Source organism: Hermetia illucens, chromosome 4 (genome assembly GCF_905115235.1).
Source record: "Hermetia illucens chromosome 4, iHerIll2.2.curated.20191125, whole genome shotgun sequence".
Classification (NCBI taxonomy): Eukaryota; Metazoa; Arthropoda; class Insecta; order Diptera; family Stratiomyidae; genus Hermetia; species Hermetia illucens.
The window spans coordinates 21,123,617-21,147,816 of NC_051852.1; positions in this window are offsets into that span (position 1 = coordinate 21,123,617).

The window sequence follows — 24,200 nt, forward strand, 5'->3', positions numbered from 1 at the left end:
GCCTCATGGAACAAAACTTATTGTCGCTCGGCAAAGTTTTCGACAATAAACGTGGCGGAGTTGGGACTCCGCATTGGGGCGTGGGAAGTGGCAAGTAGGTGCCTGGAAAGTGTAGCCAGGGAGGCAGTTGACAAGGGATGGGGGTGGGGATTTGGCGAAGGCTAAACGATCCCGCGATATTGTAGTCATTTAAGTTGTCTTGTCAGTCCTGATTTATGGGTTGTTGAGCTTTTTTCGGTACTTAGTTGCGCGTTATTTCGCGGTAATTTGTTAAGTAGGCCGGCGATGAATTATCCTTGGTCACGATTTCGCTAGCGGTTGTAGTTCAGTTGTCATCATTATCATCTATTATGTTGTGCAGTACGTAAAATGGATGGTAGTAAAGTTTCTCCTGGTTAGACATAAGTTATGAGGTTGATAAAATGAGTAGTAAAAATTAAAGAGGATTAGATTTGCATAGAGCAACATTCTTAGGTTTGATTTACGTTCGGTGAAGGATATTTGGTATATTGGGTGCTCCTCCGAAGTTTAAATTTATTTTGATGAAAGCCAACTTCATATTATTTAAGAACAAGGGTATCAAGAATCGCCGGATTACTCAAGTTCAAATTATTCTCTTAGACACTAATTCCTTCCTAAGAGTCCTTGTCGGAACTAATCTGACATTCAAGTCATGGCAATTAGACAACTTCTACCATTAGTTTCCGCGAGAAAAAAAGTAGAAACAAGGCTGCTGCCCTAGTACAGAATTCGTCTCCCCAATATTCAAGGAAAAAAAATAAAAGGAGCATCACTCACTTTAAGTTTCTACTGAGAAGCACTACTTTTTGGGTAGGACAACTTCCAAGCTCCAAAGATAGTGCAAGGACCGATATATGAAATCTGAGCCATTGGAGCTACATTTCCATCATTTCATCAAACTAACCTAACCTCGAAATACATCGTTTGCACATAACAATTCGCCACACCAGATTTGTCAATCTCATTACGATAGCCACTGTTCGCATCGATCAGTAGATCCTTCAATTCTTTACATTAATCGATCGATTCCACAGTCAGCCAAACATTGTGACCTCTCCTCACGGCGTAGTGTATAACCTGAGTAGCACCTGAGAAGGATCATTTTCAGTCGCGGCCCCATAACCATTAATATTCTCAGATACACTTTTCGGGGTGTTTTTCATCCAATCAGCAAGATAATTCTTCCGCAATCTGTCTAGTCAAGCTACGTAGGCAGGCAAGACTAAAACTATAGAGTCCAAGTTCGCCAATTCTGTGCAATTGATGATCTCGTGCGAGACCGATGTCAACGCTCTTCTTGTTATTCAATCTGATTGCTCGGCTGCTGCTTATCTGCTGAAGTCCAAATGACCTTATGGCAGCTTCCGCGCTCGAAGAATTGGTCACTAATGTTTCGGTAAAACTTGTAGAAATCGACAGACTCCTCACCATTATCCTTACGGACATCAAGGCCGTCTTTCCCCATCACATGTCAGAACAAGGTGCTATTAGGATTTACCTACCACGATTACAATGTCACTTTCGCCTGCCAAAAGAGGGAAGCAGAAGACTCCAGAGTACCAGCGAACTTCAGTTAATACCAGTATACAGCTTGTAGAATTGAAACTTGCACACATTTTCGAGAAGGCAAGTATTCTGGAGGCCGGCGACCCCATTGCTGAGAAACGTATGTACATTCCGAGAGTCAATTCATATCTCATTCTCTCACAAACTGTTATCCTTTTCAGTCACCTTTTGCCACAACGAGAACATAATTTGAGTGAAATTGGTTAAAGGGTAGTATAGGTCCCAAGGCGAAACGTGGATTGGTACCCACGATGGAGCATAAAACCTGGGAAACGCCTGCTGAGCCAACACCAACAGCTCTACTACCAAACCTTATCTCCACCTCCACGTTGTGACCGCTGGGAGCTCTTTGTTAACGAAGAGACACGGAGAAGGATGAAGCCGATCCTCCCGCGCCCAAAAAGGTACAAATTGTACCAACTGGTCCTCCAGGTTGGGGGTTGGTGGTTTCCGAGGGCTGACAACCCTTCACGGAAAACCGAAATTACGAAGCCACAACAGGAGCCTGAGACTGGACTGATAATACAACGACGAACCCGGCAACGACAAAGGAATAACGATTTTCGCATTTTTTCATGGAACGTGCGCTTCCTGTACAGAGATGGAGCTGCCAAGCAGCTAGCCGATACCCCGTCCTAATATAGGGCTGATGTGGCAGCATTACAGGAGATACCTTGGACAGAGACCGGTTTCCTAGAGAAGATTAGCTGCAACATATATTATAGTGGCCATCCAGTAAACCATGTGCTCCGAGCAGTAGGTTTCTTAGTCAGCCAAAAAATGAAACCTGCTGTTATCGGCTTTATAAACATAAGCGAACAGCTGTGCACTCTGCGCTTGCGAGGCAAGTTAAGAAATATAAGCCTCATTAACGTTCACGCCCCTACAGGGGAGGCTGCAGAGTCTGAGAAGGGTACCCTTCTACGAGGCAGTTGAGCGGAGCCTGCCCTAGTACGATATCAAAATCATATTTGAAGATTTCAACAGTCAAGTAGGGACGGACCCCGTATTCAGGCGATACGTTCGCTCCCATAGCTTTCATAGGGATACCAATGACAACGGACTACGGATTATTCAGTTAGCAGTATCGCACGAAATAATTGTTGGAAGTACCTTGGTTTGTGCGGAAAGCAGTCCGCATACATACGTGCTGACTGAACGCCGCCACCTCTCAGACTTGATGAATGTCGGAACATATAGGGGGCAAATACCCCTACCACTATCCCTTTGGCATAGTGCTCCGAGCTCGAATTACAACACCACCTACAATCCCCTTTCACAATCAGGTGAGAATGAATACTGAAGCCATTCACAACACAGCCAACACAACACCTATAAGGGCGAAATGGATGCCGCAATAACCACAGTCAACAGAGATCCTGGAGATGAAGCATCAGCAAATGATCTTCACAATCACCTGAAGAACGTTATCATAAATGCATCCACAAAGATACTTGGCCCCAGCCGCAAAAAAAAAGTAGGAACGGCTGGTTTAACGATCCATGTAAGCTAGGTTCGGAGCGCAAGAATGCAGCATACCGAGTAATGTGGCATTATCAAAGAACGCGGGCACGCGCAGAGCCTGGGAAAACCAACAAATCACCAGAGGCGGACGTTTTACCAACAAGTCAGCAGGATGAAGCCTTACACACCTCGATGTTCACCCTCCTAAGAGAAAGTGTTTCGACAGAATGGGAATATTAGAGCGATGGGTTGAGTACTTTCACTAACTACTGAACAACCCGAATATTGGCGGGTTGGGGGTTCCGCCAGCTGAAGACGACGGACAAATATTGCCACCACCAAGTATAGGAGAAACAGTCGGTGCAATTCATCGGCTTAAAAATCCGAATTGGTGTGGAGGCTACCAATTACACCAAGTGGTTCGTTAATTTGGGCTCCAGGGGGACAGCGAATCAATGCCTGATGATTAGCGCAAAGGAATTATCTCTCTCATACATAAAAAGGGAGATATCATACAGTGCAGCAATTATTGAGGTATCACGTTCTTGAGTACCATCTATAAGATATTCTCCTCTATTTTGCTAGGCCGGATAGCCCCATACGCCCAGAACATCATTGGCCCATACCAAAGAGGCTTCACTCCAGGCAAATCAGCAACAGATCAGATTTTCTTTCTGCGGCAAGCAATGGAAAAACTGTTGGAATATGGATGAGAGAATTCGGTATCCCGACGAAATTGATAAGACTAACTAGGCTGACCCTGACCAATGTGCGAGGTCAGATAAAAGCAGCAGGATCACCCTCAAGACCATTCGGCATCAACAACCGTCTACGACAAGGGGATGCCCTATCATGCGTCCTCTTTAACCTGGTCCTCGAGAAAGTGATCCGTGATGCTGAGGTAAATGCGAGGGGTACAATCCTCTTTAAGTCCACCCAACTACTGGCCTATGCTGACGATATCGACATCACTAGAAGAACGACCCGAGACGTACAAACTGCCTTGATCCAGTGCAGGCGGTGTGAGATCTTTAGCTGTACATCAATGAAGACAAGACAAAATATATGGTGGCAACGTCAGCACCGAAAACCAACCAATCAACAACATCAAATCGCACTGGTCAAACTGTTGAAAATTTCTCCTATCTAGGGTCGAAAATCAAAACCGATAACAGCTACGACGATGAAATCCGCGCACGGTTGTTGGCAGCCAAGAGAGTCTATTTCAGCTTACAAAAACTGTTCCGCTCGAAAAGTCTCACCATAGGGTCAAAGCTCTTACTGTACAAGACAATGACCTTGCCAATCCTGATGTATTCCTCGGAGACTTGGATTCTTAGCAAGAAGAATTCTGAACTTTTGGCCGCGTTCGAAAGAAGAATCCTCCGAAGAATTTTTGGCCCTCTACATCAGGATGGACGATTCCGCAGCCTACATAACGAAGAAATCTATGAGCGATACAATGACCGTCCGGTTGTGGATAAAATCCGGCTCAATAGGTTACGGTGGGCGGGTTACTTAATCCGTATGGATGGCGATGATCCAGCTCGGAAAGTCTATAAGGGTAATATTTATGGTAGATGCGATGGCGTAGGTCAAAACGCCAGACAGCTTTTAGTGATATTGAAATGGTAGACCTCGGCCCAAAATCAGGATGTTTGGAGTTCCTTATTAAGGCAGGCCTAGACCGGATACCGGTTGTTGCGCCGTTGATGATGATGATGAGCTGGACCAACGTTTCCCTTCCGATCTTTTGTTGGTCAGGGAACAAATTGGCAGAGGGAGATTGTCTCTCTCAGGAGGTGCGGGTAAATCACCTGGGGCTGCCTTTTCATTACCACCCCCGTAGGTCCCACATAGGAATAGGCATGGTAGTACAACATTTTGAAAGTTTCATTTTACTCCCCCGAATGACCTCGTTTAAGCGTACACGCAGCTGTCTATGTATCTCCTTTCGACCATCGTTACCAGACCTTCCCCTAACCCTCTGGTAAAGCCTCCTTGCCCGGAAACATGCGGCTCACAAAGCTTGTAACTTCGTTGTTCCACTAGTAATTGGGTTTCTCATCTTCTGGGCATAGAAGCATCGCATGCTCCCGTCACCCACTGGGTAATTTGGGATGACCTTTTCTTTCGCCGTACCACCCGCCCCTGCCCCCTCAAAGTTTTTCGCCAGCCAGCCGAGTAAACTACCCGACATTCCGCGAGAGTCAACTTGATTTCCATGCAGATTAGTTGGTGGTCACTGTCAGTATACTCCTGACTGACTTGCCAAGTGACTCTACTGGCTGTTTGTCAGGTTCACTACAGACCGAGGTCGTCCCGACAATTGCGGACACCGTGTCTAACTCCGCGAATACTTAGAGGAGTACACGTCCTCTCACATTCGTTATTCAGTTGCCCCATTCAAATTTCCGCTTGGTCAAATTCACGATTTATGACCAACGTCCACTTGGGTGCAGAACCAGACCAGTCAGCATCTGCTAACACTCGGCAAGTGTCAAACTGGCTGGAGCATAGCAGATGTATATTTGGATTCTTTTGATTTTGTCTCTGATAAATCCAAGCCCATAGATTGTGTTGCCCGTTTGGTTTTTAACCCACCCTGGCTTCGATATGGCTGACTAATTACAGTCACATTGATATTTTTCGCGTGTATGGTTTGCGAGAGTAGGTCCTTCGCCGCCTGGCAGTGGTTGAGGTTGATTTTTGTCAACCCCATTTGCGATTTACGTTGAGAGTTCTCTTGCTACCTGCAATATGTCGATGGTCCACACCCTTATTCCCGGTGCTCTAAGATAGTAGGGAGGAAGACGAGGCAATAACTTTGTCGGCTGAACTAAAAACAAGTAAGCGAGGAGAACCTTCACGTCGTGGCACCGGGAAACGTGGCATTCACTTTAACTTGCTGGTCGTGATACAGTAGGCAAATTCTTTAAGACTTACTTAGAGCGACCTATTTTAACACTCCGTGAAGCTGATGATGGCAATTTGTGTTCCACCGTAGGCTTTCCTTAGCATTATATTCGCTAACTCTTGTAGTTTTATAAGATCGAATTACTTTTCCATTATTATTATTAATGTCCATCCGAAGCCGGTTATAAACTTTCAAACTTCGAGTCTAGCTGGCTCTTCTTCATGCCAAAGTCCTCCATTTCTCCGGTCATACTTTCCAACCAACCAACCCATCTTGATAGCTATTCAACAGGAAGCAGTTACTGGCTAACTTTTTAGCAGATTAGTATCATTTCGTTGAATGCGACAAATGCACACCGAGACCATGGCAGAGTGTTGCTGCAGACACCGAGTCATTGACAAAGGCAGGAAATTCCTTGCCGCGAACATGCAACTATTTTAACACATTCTATGCTCGGTTGCGTTGAATATGATTCGGATGAATACGCAAGGGTGATACATGAGTGTCAGTGACGCTCCTACGAATAAGCTGTCGTCAGGGTGTCATGACCAAAAGATCCCTAAAAGATAATGGGTGCAAACGCATGTAGGCATTTGCAGTAACCAAGATTTCGATACCGATAGCTCGTGTAAATGCAAATTACTTACGACCCATTGTCATTTCGATTGATATGTATTGGGTTTGCAAATAATGTCGGCATTTGCATTAGATTTATTCCAGTTAACGCAATACAATTCCCGGTAATAGTGCGATGAAGTCCTGAGAGCAAACAGGAAATTCAAATTTCAGAGGTGAAGGGGTTCCCAACACCATAGAACATTGATAAGCAAACATTGTCAGGTTTAGAGCATTAATGAATCCACTAAGATAGTCCCCCCCCCCCCACGCCTTTCCCTTCTTTTGACCACAGAATAAAGATGAAACAGAACAGAGTTTTTGAATATGTGGTATGTCGCGTAGTTTTTACAACCTGAGAAGATGCTTTAAGTCCTCCCATCTTCTGACTATAATTGTCAAAAGTAGCATTATCGTACTCAAATTTGCAGTCTATCTGGCATTACTCCAACTAATAGTTAAGGGGTGGTCTCTCTGACATTGTTCGTAGTCAGCCACCTATTCCATTTGGGCAACGTAAGTAAGAATTTGAGGTCCTTCTTCCAGAAGGCTCTGCTTTCATCCTAGTGCCCCAGTTACTCTCTCCTGTCATTATTTAAGTTTCGGGTAAAAGAAGACCATATCTTTTTTTATAGAGGTGGGAAGCATCCCACAGTTTGGTACTTTAACCCACTAAATCCACCTCTCCTAACCCGTTATACTCTCCGGAATCATTTATAGAAATTACATCCTGGGACGGGTTCAAGTCCTACTAACTTACTTCTACGGTGAGAATTGTTCCCTCCCTCCCACTTTTTCGTAAACGCTTTAACCTTCGAAGCTCCTCCTAAATACAGATTATGGTGACACTAATTGCATTCCAAACTCCTTGGGATTCGAGCATTCGCGGAATGATCATCCCCAATTGTAAGGGTATCTTCAAGAGGAGTTCAAGCTCTCCGCTCTCACTAGCAAACCTCGGGCACACGAGGAGAATGTGCTCCGTGCCTTTGTATTTATTTAGACATTCAGGCTAGAAGGGAGAACTGTAATGTCCAAAACAATGTAAATACCTCCTGTATCCGCCCAGTCAGAACCTGATGAGTGATAGGAGGCATCTTCGTTGATATTTGAAATCAGCCTATGTATCCACCTCCCCTTGTGCAGCAAAATCGATGAGTACACTCTGACTAGCATGGTTTGGGTCCTCCAATGTTGAGTATCATGCCAGATAACCCAGCTACATCCTACAACTTTCTGGCCCGCATAGCTCAAGTGCTCCTTGAAGGTCAATCGTTGGCCTGACACCGAGATGAAAAGCCAATGCCAACGCTAGTCCGTGTGATATCAGCCAATGCTCGATCAGTCTGTCCCATAAATTTGTCTACAATAATAATTGCGCTGTCGTCTGCATAGCCGACAAAGGTAGCTTATCGCGGGAGTTTAACACGTTCCAGAGTAGTGAGCCCACAATCGTTCCGTAAGGCACTCTGCCGGTTGCCAAATATTCAGCTGGGCCTATATCGGTGACATAGGAGAGCTCTATACATAGACACATTCAGTTGGTTTGGGGATCTTGTTATATGTTGACAATGTGCTGGGGAAAGCATTCCTCACATCGAGGGTGAAGACACCCCCACCCTTCTGCCATTGCTTCTTCTGCGCAATGGCCACTGCGTTCAAAGCATCGACCGTTGATAGGCTAGGGCAAAAACCGTACTGTTGTGTGGACATGCCTCAAGATTCCTCTACAATTGGGAGCAGCCTGATGTATATAATGCATGCCAACAACTTTCCCACACTGTCCAGCAAACAAATGGAATAATACAATTATGGCTCACCAGTTGGTTTGCCATGAATTTGCCATTTCCATTGAATCGAGAAGATGCCCTCTTCCAAACAGCTAGTAAAAGTGGAAGTTAACCACTCTGATCTTGCTTTTATCGCTGCCTTCAAAACCACGTTTGGTATTCCGTGCGGCTCAGGTGTTTTTCTAACCAACCTTTTCCGAGGCAATGGTAATCTCATCCTCTGTTACGCTTGGGATATCCTTTGTGCGATGCTCTTTTTCAGCTGCAGTAGTCCATTTGTTTTTTTGTGGAAATACAGTGGTCACTATTATTGGCAATAAAACTTTATACTTGATCTGCGGAGCCCTACTTCTTTTCAACTTACCCATTACCGGTCTATAGACCCCTCCCGACGAGTTGATGTCTGCCTCTTCGCACACTCTTCACACTCCGTTTACTTTTGGAAGTCGCGTTTCTCTGTGCAGTTTCCAGCTAGTCATTCACGTCCTGCTTTCAGCTACCCAGCTACCCGTCTGATGGTAGTGTTGATTAACTCGCCAGGTATGGTCTCTGATCCTCAGGAGTCATCAGCGATCTTTAATGGATCTCTCACGATACGGGGAGTGACGTTCCTACCTGCGTCCTTGGTAGTAGCCTCCCCGAATAACCGGTTCATGTCGAAACGCACTGGGAGTCCTTGGAGCTGTCGATGTCGATGGGGTTTCGTGAGTCTACCTCCGCCAAGGTGCTGGCTGGGACGTGTATCAGGAGCTAGCCCCTTCGAGACCTTAGTCGGGAAGTGTACATTGAACTGGTGTTAGTGGAATGCGTTGCCCTGAGCGAGCGCTGATCCGTCGGTGAGGTCCGAGATCAGCTAAGCGTAGGTCAGACCTCAGAAACTGGGACCTTCCACACGATGCGCTGGTGTAATTTCCATGCAGAACAAACATAACAAAACAAAACAAAATCGAAAAAATATCAGGAAAGGAGGAAGAGCTCACTACGTTTGAGTGCACCACGAAAATACATTGTTCACGGCAGCGACCAGCGAAGGCCGAAACACCCGATGTGACACCCGGAACGCCCAAAAGCCCAAAAAAGCCTAACAAAGTGACGCGACTGACGGTGCAGGGACAACAACTCCAATGCAGTGTCTCTGTTCGGAGCCTAGTCAAAATCGCTTGTCCTGAACAGGTCGATTCGGGCAAGAGCCAAGTGGAAGTAAAGTCGACCGACCTTGTTTGAGCCGAAAAGAAAAGGCTCATCAGAAAATGTGCCACAATGATGAGGCGTATGTGGTCCGAAACGTTGCTCCAGAAGAACATTAACAAAGGCGTCAAAACGGGATGATAGAACTACAGGAACTACCGGACCGTATCTCATTCTTCAGACGTACGTAGATAGAGTCTAGCGCCTATGAAGTAATAATAATAATAATCGTTGGCACAACAATCCATATTGAATCAGGGTCTTGAAGGCTATTAGAGCGCTTCATTCAAGACCGTAACGGTACACTACAGTACACTGTAGGTGGCAATTGGTGAGTCTTGCGCTCACTCGAGATTGTTACCCTGATTTGACTCAGGTACTTATGAACAGTTTTCTAGAAATTCGAGGTCTTGACTGTCTCACACAAACGGTCGAAATAGAAGAGGCCATAAAGTGTGAATGCCCAGAACAACAAATGGCCCAATAGGTATCACTTCTGTGAATGCTCGAGGCCAAAAACTTGCTACGGTGGAAGTTCTCGAGCAATATGCAAGAAAACTCCTTAACAGCGGGAAAATCAAAATTGGATGTGTAGTATGCAGGGCATGAATGCAGATAACCCCCACCAAGTGCTACAGGTATCTGAACACCTACACACACGTCAGCAACTTGCAAGAGAGCCAACAGTTGGACAGCATACCCTAGATGCGGTTACATAGGTCACCAAGCAAAGAACTCCAATGAAAGCGAAAATTGCGTCCTCTGTAAGGATCGTGGCGCGTCTGATAAAAGCATTGCACACACTGCAGGTTCGGAGCGTTGTCCAATCTTTAGTGCGGAACTGGAAGGGGCTAGGACGCGACTAGCATGATCTGAATCCTACAAATTAACATGCACCGGAGTACAACCACTCACCAGTTGCTAGCGGAGTTCATTGTGGAGGTAAAAGCTGATCTATTGCTCATTAGCGAGCAATATCAGAACAGGGACCCGGCTTCATGGCATCTCGACTTATCGCTACCGCTGCCATCTGGGTTCGTGTTCTTGCCCAAGGCCGAAGGAATTCTCTCTTTGGATTCGGTGTATAGGGATAATATTGTCCAGCGTTTGATTGACGCCGGATGAAACGATGCCGGGCTTTCGACACAGCTTGATTCTCTTGACGGCGCCATTTCAGGCATGGAGGAGACTGTAGTGATAGGGCCTTTAAATGGGGCATGCCTCACCAACATTTCAGGAGGAAACGAATCGTGGAAATGGCAGCGAGAACTTGGCTCGTAGTTTTAAACACAGGTTCCATGCCAACGTTACGGCGCCCAGGCTGTGAAGCAAGCATCCCTGACCTAGCTTTTGGGTCGCAATTCCTACCACGGCCGATTGACGGGTGGCAAGTCCTAGAAGACTTCTCGGGAAGTGACCATCAGTACATCGAGTTCAAAGTGGTTGACGCTACTTGCCGGCGTGTACTAACCCGAGGCTCCCCATGCCTGTAGACCGTCGCGAGGATGAAATCGTTAAGAACTTCGAACAGTCAGAGGGCATTTCCCTGTCGCTTCAAGCTGCGGAGACTCGCGCCAATCAGCAAAGGAAAAGAAGACTCTGCCACAGGACTCGAGTCTCATTGAGACTGTTAACAAATGTAATTCTTTACATCCTCTCATGTCTCATGTCAGTCCACCAGCTGTTTTTGCGCCATTGAATGCAGCGGTGCCTAGGTTCGCGACTTCCATGTGTCGCTACATCACTCTGCCCGAACTGAAACCGCGCTGGTTCAGCGGAGCAAACCGGCCATGTGAACCCGTCAATGAGGGTCACTAGGAAAATCTGACGCCTCGCAAGCGTTTTTGTTTTTGGCGATCACCGGGTCGTCGAACCCTTTCAGCATGGAGAAGGAGATCCACTTAGGCTCGCATCTAACGTCGAGCTTGAGCGAGTGCTCGCCCCGTTCCAGCACTTTAAAGGGGCCCTCGTATGGTAGTTGCACCGGCCTTCGAAAAGCGTCTACCCGCATGAGGACCTGCGTAGACGTCTCAAGGTCCCTGGGGGTGTCGACCACCGCTGCCGCGTGTCGGGACGGTAGAGTTCGCCGCATCTTCGAAACTGCGTCCCTTAGCAGACGCACAATTCCTGAGTCGCCTAACCCGGCTCTGATGAGCACCACAGGGTCGGTGGCGAGGTTAAGGGGAAGTCCAAGCGCAAAAGTAAGGGGCTTGTCCATGAACACGGTAAACGGCCTGCCCTCAAGGGAGAAACGGAAGTATTTAATAGCAGGGTACGATCGATCGTAGCGTTGAGCAAGTGTGAGCTGTTTTGAAAAGAATTTCAACGGTTGCTAGATTTGATTCACCCGTTGCTAAAGGTGGCGCCTACCGCTGTATCTGAGGCATCGACGAACATAGCTAGGGATGCGTCTGGCTGCGAAAATGCCAGTGGTGTAGCATCAGCAAGCTGCTGTTTGACTGTCTCAAACGCATGGATGGCCTCAGCAGGCCACGCAACTTTGCGGGAGTCTTTAGTTTTGGGCCCAGACAAGTAGGCGTGCAGGGTCGTTTGGTGATGAGCGACATTGGGCAAGAAACGACGATAGAAGTTTAAGATGCCCAAGAACCTTTACCTTGTTTGGTAGGGAAAAACTCTTTATACTGTTAGGGGTTATCAAGTGGCCGAGAAATTTTACCTGCCTCTGGAGGAATCTGCTTTTTTCAACACTTAGGACTACTCCGGCCGGAATCCACAAGGAGACGTTGAAAAATGCACTCAAGATGTTCAAAGTGCTCACATTCTAAAGAGGAAGCGACCAAAGAATCATCCATGTAGACGAAACCAAAGTTCAAGTTTCACAAGACAGGGTGGATGAACCTTTGGAAAGTCTGCGCAGCGTTGCACAAGCCGAAAGTCATCCTGATAAACGCGAAGAATCCGAAAGGTATGCAGATAGTTGTTTTCGGAATGTCTTCGGGAGCAACAGGGATTTGCATTAAATCATGGATGACTGGAATAGGGTATCGGTCTGGAACTGTCTGAGCATTCAGACGCCAATAATCTCCACCTGGTCGCTATTCACCGTTTGGCTTAGGGACCAAATGAAGTAGAGAGGACCAACAGCTATTGGAAGGCCAGCAAATACCCTGTTTCATAAAATCCTTGAACTGTTTCTTTGCAACAGCAAGCTTCTGGAGTGAAAGTGGACGCATTTATGAGAAGATTGAAGAGCCGGTAGTAATTATGTGCTGCTACACATCGTGCTTAACCGGTTTGGAGACACTACTTTCCGTAGTAATGTTGTGGTACTTTCTGAGGGGTGTGCGAAAAAGTTCACAAACGCCACTCGTAGATTTTACGGAATTCGAATCGGGTACAGGGAGAACCGATACCTCAATGTCCTTGTCGACAGGAAGCAACCTCTGCTTAGCGGGTCGAAGATTGTAAGGCGACGTGGTACTGCGTTTCGGGTAGGCGTCCCCGAGGCACCCAGCGAGCGTAGTTTTTTTTTGCGTTAAACCTGCATCCGATGGTACATTTAGTCGCTGAAGCTCCGTATTTATGATGGTACCAGCAAATCGTCGAGGCTGATGACGATTTCGGCGTGCGACTACCCGAGCGTCCGTGTTGGGGAACAGACCTAGACTTTGATTGCGATCGAGATCTATTATACCTCCTGAACGCCAAATACCGACCGTCGCTGCGAGCTTTGTGACCGCGTCGGCCAGTGTCGTCACCATGGCCTTGAGCTCATTCACCTCGCGAATAGTCTCTCGAGAAAACTCCGTGACCACGGGGCGTGCGTACACCTCATGTACTTCGTCGGCCATGGCGGACAACACCTCCAGCGATCTCGAGTCCGCGCAAGCCAAGATGGTGCGGATGCTCTCCGGGAGTTGCTGCAGCCAGAGAGATTTTATCAGCTCAAAGCCGAACTTATCCCCACTCAGCAGCTTCATTTCTTGAAGCAACTGGCTGGGGGTACGGTTGCCTAGTGTCAGCTCATTTAGCAAATGATTAAGCTTCACTTCCTTACCTTTTGAAAGTCATGGTATCAGCTGTTCCTTTAGAGGGAGCAGTCCCCCAGCACGTCAATGACGAGTCCAATGGTCTCCTCTTCGAGACCGATGAGGGTGTAGTTGAACCGGGTGGTGTCCATCGTGACGCCCGCCAGCGCAAATTGCGCCTCCAGTTGGTAGAACCACGCAGCCGGATTGCACTGCCAAAAGAGAGCCACCCTAACCAAGACTGCCGCCAGCGGCGGTATTGCGCCCTCCGTGGATTTTTACTCGCACGACAAATTCCTACTAATTCAGGGGAGGAGAAAGAGAAAAGGGAGGGAACGGAACATCGGAGCGGAGAGCGTCTGTGGCCCAACTGAATTTGCGTCCGCCGACGCAACAATTTCCGCAGCCACGCGGAAAACCGTCTGCCAGAGACCGGAGGGAGCAAATAACCAAAAAAAGGGAAAACCTCCGTCGACAGTAGCAACATAACATAAACATAACATAAAAACAGACGGACAATATTCTGAGCACCAAGTTGTTCCAGAACCGCAGTACCACTACAATCTTCTGTAACCCAGAGGAAGCACTTATTGAATAATGGCTGCTCAGGGATTCTTTTCAGGGTTAATTGTTCACCCTCTTACACATCGTTGAAGGAGGAGTAGTACTGACTAAGCTAATCCTTCGCCGTTCGTGCCTTCGTCTGCAAAGTTTAGTCATAACATTTTACTGTATCCACCTACCGACTCAAAGCGTTGCGAGAATACCGTCCTTATAGCTAGGAGGAGTTTCCTCCTAAGTTGCTCGCATCGTGCTGTATCGTAACTGGATGATTGGTATCGTCATACAAGGCTTCGATAACCTAGGCTGCATATGAAGACTTAGCTATTCTCGCCCGAGGTTTCTTTGCAACCCTTTTGACTCAGTTGGGATTGTCAGGGGATCGCTGCCTCGTCGGTCTGCTCTTAACCGTAGATGCCCCGGACGATTCTTTTCCCACAACTTTGGCACTGCCAGGAGTGGTAATTGACCCGGAGGAAATCTGCTCAACGGCGATTTACCTGGGGGCTGATTGCCCGGAGACGGTTTGCCCAGAGGCTGTTCTCTGCCCGAAGATAGATACTTACTCGTTAGTAAGACCTTGATACTAGTCCTAGGTCAGGAGTGCTGCTAAAGGGGTCTGCTTCTATTAGTCCGTTTGAGGACTGGGTCCCAATTGGATTGGTCCCACTTGAATGAGTGGGGAATCAGAGTCTAGACTCAAGTTCTTCGTCGATGATGGAGAAAATTCACCCTCTTTTCGGTTCTGGCTTAGGTTTCTCCGAAGCATTCGCCTCTTTTTTGACTCTACTGTCCAAGGCTTAGGTCTATCTGGAACCTCTTTCAATTCCAGGCCCTCTTGCAAATAGTTTAGGTACAACACAGCCCTTACAGCAAATTTTCCAATGGACACAAAGCCTTACAAGTGTACAGTACAGGAGGTGTCAAATATCAGGTTCATTCCAGCTCTCGCACATTCAGATTAATTTGCATAACTATTTTTCCATTTTTTTTTTTGAAGCAATTCATCCAAGTTTGGATTGAATTAATTTTTTTGACGGATAGCTGTTTCGTAGGCATGGACCACTAACTGAAATGTATCTTGTCATCAAGCGACTTCACAGGCGAGGAAGAAAACCAATAAACCCCCTGCAGAAACATAAGAATTTATAGCGTCCACTCAAAGACTAGGGAGAATCGCCTCAATCCCGAAATTATTTAATTTATCCGCACCCTCCATTAAAGTGGCCGAGAGCATGTTTACTTGGATGTGACCACGACTTGTAAATGTTACTACTGCCATTGATTGCCGTTACTATTCTTATTGTTACTTTCGTTGTTATTGTCGCTGCTACTTCGGCCACTGCTCACGACCCTCCTGCAGGCAACTACGGCACTAATTTCAGTTGTCACTTGCAATAAATTTCGTGGTAAATTGAGCGTTAAACTGGCAGAGGCTGCCTTTACTAGTCGCCACTGGTGCTGAGTGTTTGTGCGTAGGCTGACTTTTGGTCCCTGGCCTGTCCACGATTCCGGTGGCTGGGCCTATGCGGTGCAAGTTATATCTTCCTTTCTGTCCACTTTTATTATCTTTCCAGTCATTTTTCTTACGTCGTTCGCTACTTTGTTGGGTTTTTTCAGATATTTGCAATGTGGGGTGTTTAAGGATATTTGGAGGAAGCCTTGCAAAAATGGGAAAGAATTAAAACTAGTTTTATTGGGTAGTAATAGGCTTCCTATATGGACGCGGAATTATTGCTGCGTTAATAATTGAGCAGGAAAGCACTGAGCCTGACATATAAAATCTCTGAGCTAATCCATCCTCCCTTTTTCCCGACTCTCCAAGGATAATAAGAACCTTGGAACCAAATCTTCTCCGGAGTCAGTCCCCAAATTACGAGAATACGTACTTGCACTTTTGTTCCTAAACTTCTGAAGTAGTCATGAGCTTACTAGTTACCCTGGACGCAAGACTGTCCGTTTGAATGACACATTGGTACTAACCCTTGCCGCAGTTCTATCAACCCCCAAGCAAGGCCATATTTTACTCTAAGCCATGGGAACTTTAACGTAATTGGCAGCCAATTGGACTTAAAACCTGGTTTAGTACCAATCCACTCGAAACTGCCATTCATCCCAATAAATTAGTCCCACAATAAGCACGAGTACCACTTGGGCCATTATTCTCCCTGACTTCATACTATTGCCATTCGATATTGCACAAAAAGAGTCCTCTAGACAATAGAACTCAATTTAATTTGTTCCACTTCATTATTCTCGCCTCGTTTGTCCATAGACAGCCACGGTATAGTCACGGGAGCCGGGCAAAAAGGTGCGTCCACACCTTTGCGAGTTTTTGTCGTAGTCGAGGCAGTGTTTGGTGCCCATTTTCAGGGTGGCGCGCTCAAGCAAATCGGCCTCTGCACACTCTATTTGATTCGATCATGCGCTTTATAATTTCACTATCATAAATCTCGGGTGTAATGGTTCCCACAATTTGGTACCAGCGATCTTGCAGTAATAATGGTGACTAGATCATGATTAAGTGGTCTTGTGTTTTGGTGCCGGTAGGCAATTTACGAGGTCTTACTTGAAAACAGTCGTCGATTCCGGGGGCTCTAGTAGGTGAGACAATGGCAGGAAATGTGATGATATATTGAGGAATGTGAGGATATGTTTTTGGGAACGTTAGGCTAATATGGAATTTAATGAGGAACCCAAAGCCTGCTAAATACTTTGCTGGGGTATGTCATGTATCTCGAATCCAGCACCATAGAGTACTCCTAAGTAGGTATGCCCAATTTAGGAAATCTCCATGCGAATAATTCCAAGACGCCGTCTCTCGGTTTCCTCATACTAGATTTTTATGTCTTTAATTGAAAGATATTCCAATCTTCCTGATAATTTGGATTGCATCTCAGTGATCCCTACCAAAAGATCACCAAGATTCTGAGCAAGAGTGAAATGAATAAGGAGTCCGGTAATGCCGGCGAGCGGAACTAAAGGGGCAAGACTAGCTACCAGGCGATTGTTAATTAACAAACTTGACCCCCATCGAGAGAGAGCTGGTGATGCTCCCACCTTCTACTAAAAGACAAGTTGAAAACTGGAAGCTCGGCACCTCAGGTGTGATAGGTTATATTTATTTTTGCAGCAGCGTGTTGGATTCTCACTGATTAAAACCACCCCCACTTCTAAGCCCATATCCCCGCGGGACCACCATGAAGTATTACTTCCTGCAGCTTTTCCAGTTACGTTTATCGCACTTCAATTTCCTTCCGAAGTTAGCATATCCTCCTCTCCATCGGACACTACCTTGTCGTAGTGGGGGAACCTGTAGTAGTGTACTACTACACTAAAAGTGTCCAAAACATGAATATGGAAACGAAGGATTTAAACTTTCCAAGTGGTAAGAAGTGACAGACTCCGAATCCACCCGCGACCATGAGCAATCATTTAAGATCCAGGACGCAAGGAAGCGGAATCTCCGGCGAAGGTGGGGATAATCTGAAAACCCCGGTGAGATCCACACTGGACGCACCAGACTCTTCAGCGGCAATGCGCGCAAGAAGCATAAGACCAACACATCTATTGTGGCCAACGCTTTATTGTGTTCCGCACCAGGACTTACATCCACGCGTCCCGCGGAGATTAGGACCGGTGTGCCGGGAGGTGATCAAATCAGCGAGAGAGATCTCAATGAAGCTGGTCCCTCCCATAGGAATAGGGACACGAAGGCGGAAAGAAGAGGACGTATGCGCAAGCTGCAGCCTCTATTTAGGTTGCTGCCGTGGGAGTTTCATTCTAGGATGGCAAAATGTCACCATTATCATCATCCGGGAATGCTTGTGGAAAAAATTCCTGCCTGGCCTGGAACAAAGCCAAGATTTAACAATCAAGGTTTTCGCGATGGGCTTCTCCATTTGGAGTGCATTGACGAGGCTGCCTTAAAGTGGTTGCAGCAGGCAATCCCGACTTTGAGTTCCGGCGGTCGGCCCAAATTCACTATTGTGAACACTGAGCTACGCAGGACAAAACATGTCAGATGTTGGTTACCGAGCCCTCGAAGGAAGGCGCACACTGGGTGAACAGAACCCAGGCATGGACTTTGGACACTGGAGGGTAAAGTTCATGAATGCCAGGAAGGGTAAATCTGCAAACGTGGAGGATTTCAACTTGGTATTCGAACTGGACCAAAAAAGTCTGAATGTGCTCAGGGGAAGTCACCATCTGGTGTTCCACTTTTTCCTAGATAGACTGAAATTCAGTCATATCAGGAAACTGTAAAGCATCATCTCCATTTTGAGAGCGAAGAATGGTGATGGTCTTCGACTCATACAATATAGAGTAAATAGGAGCATCTTCGGTGCGCTCTCCCACAATGAAGCTGCGTGCGGAGGATAGTGCATTTAGTGGTGAAACTCCCGTATGGGGTTTGTACTGGTGAAGGGACTACAGAGTGAATCCTATCTGCTAGTAACTTCTCCTGCACCTTCCAAGGAACAAGCGGATAAAAGGGAAGCCAGGGACATGAACGGAACTGACTTGATGCCAGTTCGAGTGATCGAATCTATGCAAACTGGACACCGCAAACTAGTCAAAGTGCTAAGTGAAAAACAGACGAATGATGTGCGGGATGAGTTTTTTCAGGGATGAGGACATAGGAAATACGGTACCTCCAAGTGCGGCTTTTCTCAGAGAAATCAAACACGAGGAGATCGAGTCTCTGGCGGTACGGTGTGGGGGAAACGCCGTCAGACCAGGACTGTGGCATACCCCTCTCACTGTTTTCCATAACACATTAGACTAAGTTTATGTCGAAAAACATAAAGATTGGTCAAATCAACCTGCAGCATGCCAAAACCTCCTCCTATATGCTGGCAGCGAGGTTGACAAAGCTCCAGGATCTCGCCGACATTTTTCTGGTGCAAGAGCCGTGGTTTCGATTTAACAGAATCTATGGCATTGGATCAGTAAATGGGGCTAGGAGTTTCTACGATGAAAGATCCATAATACCGAGAGCTTGTGTCCTGATGTCAAGACGGTTAGAGGCAACCATGTTGAGACAGTTCTGTTCCCAGGACTTGGTTACGGTCATCGTACAATATCAGATAAATGACGAAAAGAAAAACATCATAGTTGCTTTCGCTTATTTACCCTATGATTCTTTGTATCCTCCACCGACGTAAGAACTTAGGGATCTGGTATCATATGCAGAATCAAGTGGTCTCGAACTCTTAATATGTTGCGATGCGGAAACTCAACATATTTGTTGGAGCAGTAGCAAATGCAATCCAAGAGAGAGAAGCTATTTGATTTCATCACTTTAGCTGGTCTCATAACTGCAAACGTAGCGTGCGCCCTACATTTGTGGGACCGAAAAGAAGCGACGTAATTGACCTAACAATTATACCTCAAAAGTGGGGGGGGGGGGCTGGGTCGCGGTAAACGAGGTCTCACTGTCAGATTACCGGTACGGTACTTTCGCGAGTTCCAGACTGGAATCAGTACAGACCCTCCTAGAAGTACACCACTCAGGAGAAAGGATGAGAGAAGCGGCAGGGGGGAAAGTTAACGGTTCTTGCAACCCCCTCAACACGCAAGTGCTGCGAGGGGAACTGGAACACTGCGAAAGCGGTTGTTACCTAAGAAAAGGTGAGGGCTGCCATACTGTCCTTTGAACATTTCAAAGCACCTGGAATGGATGGCACCTATGCAGCAATGCTAAAGGAGGGTATGGAGCACTTAGAGCAACCTCTAAGAAACATTTCCGCTGAGGTAGGTGTCGATCGCTATCTAACAGCAGAAGAGGGACAGAGCATTGGTAGAGTTACAAGGAGTACTGAATCCAGTTTTTACAATTCCTTCCAATTCTCGTGTCCCCATACATCTGTTTTCTAGAAGATATGAAGCTATCCTGAAGCGTAGAAAGAACTGGGGAGTCCCAGAGGATGTTGCGGGATATACGGAAGTCTTCTACACCGATGGCTCAAAAAAAGAAAAGGGTTCTGGAGCTGGTGTCTACCTCTCGAATAAAAACGAGAAGTGGGCTTTCCCGTCAGGTAATATGCAACGATTTTTCAAGCCGAAGTTTATGCGATCCTAAGGGTGGCAAAGTGAGTGATTGACGAGCGCTTGAAGGGCAGGCGCATCGCAATCTGTAGTGATAGTCACGCTGCGTTGAGGACGTTGAGTAGTCCTTTGATCACCTCGAAAATCGTTCAGGAATGCAGAAATCGTTTGAACTCTATCTCTAGATTCAATACGGTGGAACTACTCTGGGTACGTGGTCTGCGGGGGCATGGGGGATATCGCCAGTACCTCAGCAGGTTCAAATTGAATAATTCGCCCAAATTTCCAAACTGCGATTGAGCCCCCGAATACTCAGAGCACATATTCTTCCACTGTCCGAGATTCAAGGATGAGGGGAGAAACCTAGAGAAGACTTTAGGCGAAGAACTGATACCGGAAAATGTGGTGAGGCGAATGCTAACATCGCTGGAGGATCAGAATGCGATCAACTCCATGAACGCATCAACCCAGATCAAACTACAAAAAGCGGAAAAGGTGAGGAAAGCGGGATAATGAATTTCGCGTATAGAAGATGGAAAAAGTAGCTAAAGTAAGTTAACTCCGCCCCGTGATGTAATAACTTATGGTGGTTCCATGGAGCAGAGAGGAGTCGGGGATGGTTTTAGTGGATAAAAATCCCAGACTCTGGTGCGTCCAGGCTAGAGTCTTTTGAAGATTTTTACCTCCTTACAAGGAAAGACAGACAGGCAGGCAGATCGAGAGGCAGCCAGTAAACCGATTTTAATAAGACTTTGTTTGCAACAAAACCTTCAAGAGAAAGCGCTCCGCTTTGAAGGCGATCATAGTTTTCCGATTTTGTAAAATTAAGGCGAAAAATACCTATTCTCACTCATCATAATAATTAATCCTGCTATCCTTGATAAGTAATGTGGTTCTCCTGCCCTAGCTCTCGTACCTTTTCCGCCATATGCTACTTGTATAAACCTTCTTCTCATAAGTGACCACTTCTTTGTCTTCTTCACCTTTTCCTAGATATATGGACCCCCCTTTTCCGACTTGCAACATGAGTGAAATAAGTCCTGTTATCACCAACCATATCCCTTTTTAACCAAAGCGATAGGCAAATGCCTCTCGTCTAGCTTCTCATGATTGCATTTGCATTAGGTGCTTAGAGGCACATCATCTTACTGAGGGCTCCACTCCACGCTTTAAAACCGTAGAATCAATGCAACGCCTCGACGTTGGCCTAACATCCATCTATCATCTGATTTGTAATTCTCTCGGGGGTTCTCACCAACTAACATAGTCAAAACTACCCCTTCGGTTTTCTGGAAACTCATCGAGAATCCTCACTTCTATACTATTCTCAATATGAGTTGGGCGATAACGAGGACCACGAGCTGTTGGCTGGAGGCATAGTATTCATGATGTCCCACCGAAGAATATATGCCTAAGTTGCCCCTCCCATGTATGTATACACCCTTGGTGGAGTATAGCGCGTCAAACACACCTATGCGCTATCGTTATCGAAAATGTTCTTCAACTCCCCCGGGCTTCCCGAGACGACCCCACCCACCCTCTGCTCCTAACCGCCAAGTGCTCTCGGTGCGACCGATTCGTCGATCTTCTTGCGATAGTAGATTCCACTGCATAGCGTAACCCGCAATGTCACCCGTACTCCATGCGATCCGAAGGCCGAAATGGCGGTGGATAGGTCGTTCATTAAGGAGGGGCGATAATTGCCCCCTTGATGCATGATCTATCCACCGCCATTTCGGCCATCGGATCGCATGGAGTCCAACTCTCTAAGTCCAGAGCCATTTGGCCAACGGATATCATTAGCGTCTAGGTCTAGATATTTGAGGAAAGATGCCACTGAATTCCTCTACGTCTTGTGGACAATGCGGCATGAAGAAGTGTTTAGGTTACATCTTTGGAATTCCCGCTCGAGTTGGAGTAAGCAAGAATCTTGGGATCCTCGCTACCATTAGAGCGCCCATTCCAGATACCAGTCATAGTCTGTTTTCGATAGGTCGTAGCCGTGAGGTTAGTTCCTATCCGAGGCATTGTTGTCGTTGCGGAAGCAGCAAAGTTTCAAAATTTGTAGGCTGCTAGCCTACAAATGTTCTCTTAAGCCCCAACTGGCAGAGCACTAAAACATTTGCTCTTCGAATAGTTGTGAATTTTTCGATTTATTAATAGATATTCACATCAAAATGTGCAGAGCTGCCTATTCAACTGTGACTGATCGTAATTTATCACCTCCATTATCAGCCCTCGTGTTCGTCATTATTCCAAGATATTACTGAATTCCTACACTTGAACTCCAAGCGAAAACGAGTGACTTCAGCAATAACAAACATCAAATAAAAACTTCTGAAAGATCACCCCGCCACGGTCTATCGACTTAATTGATCGGTTCCATATGGTCGACCGTGTTTGACCGCTTGAGGACTCAAAAAAAAGCGATGGATAGTCATTGTCGATATCTCATTTTGCATAATTTTACCATTTTAGGGGATAGTTAAAACAGAGGAAAAGAGCCGTGAAAAACGGATGTGATCAATTTTTTGTTCCCTCCATGGTCTCCCCCTATTATCGGTGACTAGAACAGTTACGGAACAAAAAAGATACTTTCGAGGCTGGTTAATGTTGGGTTCGGTTACAAAACACACAATGGTGTTAATGTCTTTTCAGGGAAATTGTCCACGAAATCGCCTACTTAAATTGCGTGGTGTTGACGAGAATTCTAGCTGCATGGGTCATTGATCAGGGGACAATCGACAGTTTCATTAAAATGAGAGTATCAATAAAGATACATCAACCGTTGTAAGATCTTTTAAATTTGCACATCAAACTCGAACAGTCCCATAAACTGAGAGCAATTGTACGTATATATATGCATGCAGTGCTATGTTATTTACATAGCATGTAGCTGACAAAGGCTGAAGAAGAGGAGGATCAGCATTCAAAGAATAAGTAAATGGTTGTTGACACTGTGCAACACTCACCGCGAACACCGCCTCGTCGTAGTGAAGTAGCCTGTAGTAGTCCACTACTATTCTAAGAGTATCCGAAGGACATAAATTTGGAAAATACGGATTTTAACTCCGCATATGGTAAGGATCACAGACTTCGAATCCACCCTTGACTTTGAGCAACAAGTCGCGGCCGGGGCACGGATTTTGAAGGCCAGACCAGACACATATTCTCCCATTCAGAAATTTGCCGAAGACATACTTTTCACTCAGTGTCTACTACGCGATCAGTCAGAAAAAAAGTGGACAACAACTCTCATAATCAGAGGAACTGGAAGCTCGATTGTAGCCGGTCACTGCTGTTTAATTCTTCAAAAAGCAGCGGAATAAAGGGTGGCCAGAAAAAAACCTCAGTCAACAAGGAGAGGGAAATTTTTTCCACATTTACCAGAGAAAATTGAAGAAAGGGAAGTTGGTAATGAGGACGTAATTGGTCTAATGCCGTCATGTGAAAACGGATACGTGCAGCCCGGATAACGCGAACCTGATAAGACTCCCAGCCAACGACAGCGAAAGAAGGTGAAGCCTCCTGGAAGTGAGGAAATGAGCATCGCTGGAGCACTCGGTAAAGAGGCGAAGCTTTCGCCAGAAGGTGGGGAGAAGCTGGCAACCGCGGCAAAAACCATACTAGACGCAACAAATTCTTCAGTTAGCGAGGATTTTTCAGCATACGTTAGACTTCACCTTTTCCTACAAATATAAAGGTTGGTCAAATTAACTTGCATCTCTCCAAAGCCTCTTCCTTTCTATTAACATCAAGACTGCCCCTCAGTGGTCATCTGAGAACTTTAATGAGTCACTCACCATATGAGGAGTAACGTCCCCAAAGTGCCCGAATAAGTAGTTCTGACCACCTAGCTGCGCCTCCAAAGGTTACAGACGCTCCAACTATGGACACACATCTGCAACTTACCAGGGACCGACACGGCACTGTCACTAACCGAAGACTTGCGATGAATAAAAGAAATTCGTTCTCTGGGGGATCGTTGGGCATCTGGTGAGAGTGTTGCACACACTGCGGGCCCGAAGCGGGGTTCAG